The following is a 6,000-nucleotide window of genomic DNA, read 5'->3' as shown; positions in this document are numbered from 1 at the left end:
GTCTACTTTTGCTCTAACTAGTGGCAGTAGAATTGCAAGTTGATGGGAACAATCTCATTCTTTTCATCTGTATATTTCATTGTATTCCATTACGTTATTTAACTTACATTGTATATTATTAAAGTCTTATTAAAGGTAACATAAAATTGTCCATATTCTCCATCCCGAACACAAATATTTTCTATCTCTTATGCTTCCTTAAAGTACTGTGCTCAGCCGCTCAGTCATATCTGGCTCTTTGTAACCCCACGGACCATAGCCTGCCAGGCTCCTCCGATCATGGGATTCTCCAGGCAAGAATATTGGAGTGGGTTGCCATTTTCTTCCTCCAGGACATCTTCCTAACCCAGGGATTGAAACCGTGTCTCTTATGTCTCCTGCATCAGCAGGAAGATCTACATTTATACACAGTTCTAATTACAGTATCCATTATATCTAAAATTTTTCACTTACTAGATGATAAATCATTTCCATTTTGCAGCCTAATCTTTATATTTATCTTTTTATGCAGCATCTTAAAATTTAGCTATAAAGATATATTATAATTTATTTTAATTTATATGATAGACATAGGTTGTTTCTTTCAGTTCACTTTAGTTCAGTCACTCAGTCGTGTCCGACTCTTTGCAACCCCATGAACCGCAGCACGCCAGGCCTCCCTGCCCATCACCAACTCCCAGAGTTCACCCAAACCCATGTCCATTGAGTCGGTGATGCCATCCAACCATCTCATCTTGTCGTTCCCTTCTCCTCCTGCCCTCAATCTTTCCCAGCATCAGGGTCTTTTCAAATGAGTCAGCTCTTCGCATCAGGTGGCCAAAGTATTGGAGTCTCAGCTTCAACATCAGTCCTTCCAATGAACACCCAGGACTGATCTCCTTTAGGGTGGACTGGTTGGATCTCCTTGCAGTCCAAGGGACTCTCAAGAGTCTTCTCCAACACCACAGTTCAAAAGAATCAATTCTTCGGCGTTCAGCTTTCTTTATAGTCCAACTCTCGCATCCATACATGACTACTGGGAAAACCATAGCTTTGATTAGATGGACCTTTGTTGACAAAGTAATGTCTCTGCTTTTTAATATGCTGATAAGGTTGTTCATAACTTTCCTTCCAAGGAGTAAGTGTCTTTTAATTTCATGGCTGCAGTCACCATCTGCAGTGATTTTGGAGCCCCAGAAGTCTGGATGGTGGATGGACACTGGACGGTGGATGGACACTGGATGGTGGATGGCGGTAGGCCGAGGCTTTCCCAACCACTGAAAGTTAGTGACAAGTTTCTAACTTTACCTGTTGTAATTAGTTATAGAATATGTTGTCCTGGATAGGCTTTAGTTCAGATATTTTGTAGAATTCTATCTGTAAATATGTACTCTCATATTTTTCAAAACATGTATTCTGAATTTGATTCCCAACACCTGCCAAGAGTCATGTAAATGTATGTGTGTGTGTGTCTGTGTGCATACACGTGCACCAAGAGTTTTAGTCTGGGAAGTTGACTTAAGGAAACAGTTCACACAAACAAAAATGTCTAAGTAATACAATGTTATGATATTTCTTCAGACTTTACTTAAATTCTGGGAATGTTATCATAACTTTATAGTTTGTAAGTAATGCTTTACTTTTTTTTCACTTTTCTATAACCAAATAATTGACAGAGAGTTCATTCAAGGTGTCAGTTTTAGATCTAAATCAATTTTCTCTAAACTGCTCTTCAATATCCCTGTCTATTAAATAATAATCACTTTCCTAGAATTATGTGATTCTTATTTTACTGCCTGCTTAACTGTAATATACAAATGGATTAATTTGGACTTTAAAGTTCTAATTTACTTACGCTTGTTTTTGTGTCAATATTGCATCATTTAATTATTGTTACTTTATCTGGAAGCACAACTGACTCCTGGTACTTCTCCCACCTTTATCATTCTTATTCTCTTTTAGAATATTCTCTGCCATTTATTTTCCATTTTTATTATACAAAATAGCTTTTTATGATCTTCATTGTGATAACATGAAAAAAGTGAATGGGCTAAATTGAGAAATTATTTTTATTAAAATTTTTATTCTGAAATGAAACATGCTTATTGTAATGAAAATTCATACAGTAATGAAGCATAGCAAATGAAAGTCTACTTGACCCAGTATTCTTTAGAGAAGACTAGTGTTTTCAGTTAGATTCTTATCTTTCCAATCTTTATACATATCATATATGCAAAAAATTTACTATTCTGCAACTGATTTTCAACATTCAGAATGGGAGGCAGGACTTTTAATACCTGTTCATATAAACTTACTTCACTTTTTCAAGTGGCTGAACAGTCATTTATTGAACAGACATGCCATTATTTATTTAGTGAATTCTTTATAGATATTTAACTTATTTGAAGTTTAAAAAAAATTTTTTTTGGTATTAAAAAAATTGAAGTTTTTAAGATAAATTTATCCTTATATGGTTTTTTTTACAAGGAATATCTTGTAAATAAGTATATTTCTGTGTAGTTGAGAGTTTATTTCTGAGGTATGAATGTTCTAGTGGGAGAATTGTTAAGTCAGAGACTGTTCTTTAATTGTGATAGATACTGACAAATTGACCTTCAAAAAGTTGTCCTGAATTACTGTTTCATCTACAGTATATAATAATACCTATTTCCAAACTAGTAAATTTAACACAATTTGAAGGTTCCAATGATATCTTTTCCTGGTTGAGTAAACACTGTGTTCAACACACGCTTTCCTCTTGTTCTGTATCTGGTTTTGATTGACTCACTGGAGAAACAGGTTTATGATTCTAACCTGATACTTGGATGTCTGTAAGGTCATTTAATGTATCCCCTTAAAAGTTTAAACATTTTTAGGTCCAAGGCATGAAAAAAGTGTTGATACACAACTCTGGAAACCTTTTCTGCTTGTAATTTGCAGAATATATGGATTTGTATGGTCTAGCAGCAAGTTGGAGTGTCTGAATTCACATCAGTTTGGGCACTAAATAGCTGTAGACTTCAGGCAAGATGCTTGATCTTACTGTTCCATGATTTTCTCCTTGGTAATAGTTACCAACTTCACAAGATTGTTGTGAAAATCAGTAATAACAGTGATGAGGATAGTAATAATATTTTTGAATAGTGATTTATAGCTTTCAAAACACATTAATGGTGCATTATCTCTTTAGATCTTTATGCTGTGCTGTGCTTAGTCACTCAGTCATGTCCACTCTTTGCAACCCCATGGACTGTAGCCCACCAGGCTCCTTTGTCCATGGTGGCTCTCCAGGCAAGAATACTGGAGTGGGTTGCCATGCCCTCCTCCAGGGGATCTTCCCGACCCAGGGATCGAACCCAGGTCTCCCAGATTGTAGGCGGATTCTTTACCATCTGAGCCACCACGAAAGCCTCAAAATACTGGAATGGGTAGCCTATCCCTTCTCCAGGGGAACTTACCAACCCAGGGATCGAACCAGGGTCTCCTGAACTGTAGGCAGTCTTTACCAGCTGAGCTGCCAGGGAAGATCTTTAGAGTAACCCGATATGGCAGGCAGAACTTGCATTTTTATCATCATTTTCTCACATAAGAAAACTAAGGCACAGTTAAGATGTTAACAGTATCAAGGAATGTTTCTTTGAGAAGCTAATCTTACTACACAAAGGTAATACCAAGGACAAGGACACTTACATAAATATTCCTAGCAAAGAGTTTCAGGGGCTCCTGTGTGTGTATGGCATTTCTTCGAGTGTTCCTAAGGATGTTTACTATGAGAAGACCAGTCTGTGACCAACAGTTCTCCCTCTGCTTTTCCCACCAAAACTCTTTGAATACAGTTATGGAGAAAAGTTTAACTACTAGAAAATAGAAATATGTGTGTGTGATTTATAAATGTGTATGTGATAAAAGTACTATGAATTATTAGACAGCCATTGCTTTTGTATAGCAATTCAGTCACCTATGCCCAATTGGAAATAGAATAGGCAAGTTTCCTCTTGTTTCTTCCACCACTGGAAGCCTTGGTTCTGCATCTAATTTGCGCCTTCTGTTTTCTCAGCTTCCACTAGAGCTTCATTACAAGCACTGATTTGTAGCTGTGCACACACTAGGTTATTAGGAATAGCCCCAGAACATAATACACGGTGGCTCTTAGAGGAGAACCAGAAAAGGGCCCTCTCTCAGGTGGCTTTGCAGAGTGATTTGTCGTCTTCTTTCCCATCCTGGAGGACGTGTATGTAAATGTGCATTTTTATTTCTTTCTGAGGAGTAGGAGCAGATACTTGAAAGAAAAGAAAGTCTTGACATTAACAGATTCATGAGCTAGAGTTCCAAAATTTGGCTTATACTTTTAAAATCTACTGATCCAGTAAATGCTTTTATACTCCCCCTGATTCAAATCTTAAAGTTCATTATGAGTGGAATGACTAATTTTTCTCCCTAACTTCAGCTATGTCACTAATAAATAACTCTCTTGGAATATTATATTTCCTATGAAATCAGACTTCTAGTTCAATGTGTATTTCTCACTTGGGTTGTAAACACATTCAGTGATTTAGCTGCATTATTTAGCTCTTTTTCCAGGAAAGATTAGCCTATGAGCATATATCTGATACTGCTTTATTTGGGGATGCAGATGGGAAATAAGTAAGCAAAATTAGAGATAAATAATTACAGAATAGGTTTGAAGAGTGGCCCGCCTATTTTTTCAATTGATTCCCAGACATAGCTATTGAGAGTCTTCTAGGTGGCACAAATTCTTGATACCAAAGTCGATGAGATAATATCCTTGTGCTGAAGGAATTCACATATTAATCTAGTCAGAACTATAGAATTTTAGATTGGAAAGGGAAGTTTGAAATCAATTTATTTCATGTCTTGCATTTTACAGATGAGAACATGTAACCAGTGATGTGAAACACAAGTGTTTTAGTCATGATTCTTTAGTTTCAATTAGTAGACATCCAAGAAAAATAAACTGAAGAAAACGGGAAAATTTATTTGCTTTCATAGCTGATAGTCTAAAGAGAGTTCAGCTTTAGGTACTGCTGTATCAAGGTGTTCAAATGTTGGTCTTCCTCTCCTCTTCTTCCCCTCTACCTGCTTCTCACTTCTGTATCACTTTTCATTTTGAACTCATTTTCTTCTATCTCAAACAAGTTTCCTTCATGTGACGGGAAAGGTGAAGGGTGATAGCCCAATCGTTCACAAACTGAAGTCAAGGAGGGTCTTTCTGTCTCCTTCCCAGTGCAGAGAGGACCCAGGACTCTTGTGGCTGGCTCAGTCACAGATGCTTTCCACCCTTGTAGTGCCCCAGGATTGACAGTCCTTTCAGTGTCACATGGAGTAGACAGTTCCTCAAAGAATTATGAAGAGGGATGAAGACTTGGAACACACCAAATGCAGAAGGAGCTGAGACCAGAAAACAAGCGTCAGAGACTATGAACTTCCCAACAGCACCGCAGGTTATGCCTGCTGAGGGCACTGGTGTCCACTTCCCTTGTCTGCCAAGATGCCCAGAGCTAAGTTTAGCACAAAAGCAATCACTACTCCTAGCTTCAATTTCAGCTATTATTTGCCTTTCTAGAATGCCTTTCTATTATTTGCCTTCTAGAATGTTTATTTTAAGAATTCTATTATATGTATTTTCCTTTAAAAAAAAATACACTTCAGATCTCTTTTTGGAAATAGGTGGTTGCAAATATAATAAATAACTCGCACCCTTCAACACTTCACTTGTGCTTTTTACCAACATGGGCATCTCTTACTATCAGTTCTTATGTCTATCCAGTGGCATGTAAGGACTAATATCCTGGATTCCATTAGTTTTACGTTGGTAACGTGCAGAATTTGACCTCCAGGTTTTGTTTATCTAAAGTATTTACAATTGATAGCTCTTTAGATGGGAAATAATCTAACACAGACCCACTGGTTAACTGCTGACTAGATTTCACACTGTCAGCTTGTACATCTTATAGTCCTGCCTTCTATTTCTAACAAGCAAGAAACAGATCAAGTTCACAT

Source organism: Cervus elaphus, chromosome 28 (assembly GCF_910594005.1).
Source record: "Cervus elaphus chromosome 28, mCerEla1.1, whole genome shotgun sequence".
Taxonomy (NCBI): domain Eukaryota; kingdom Metazoa; phylum Chordata; class Mammalia; order Artiodactyla; family Cervidae; genus Cervus; species Cervus elaphus.
The sequence above is the reverse complement of the archived record's forward strand: the minus strand, read 5'-3'. Positions refer to the sequence as shown.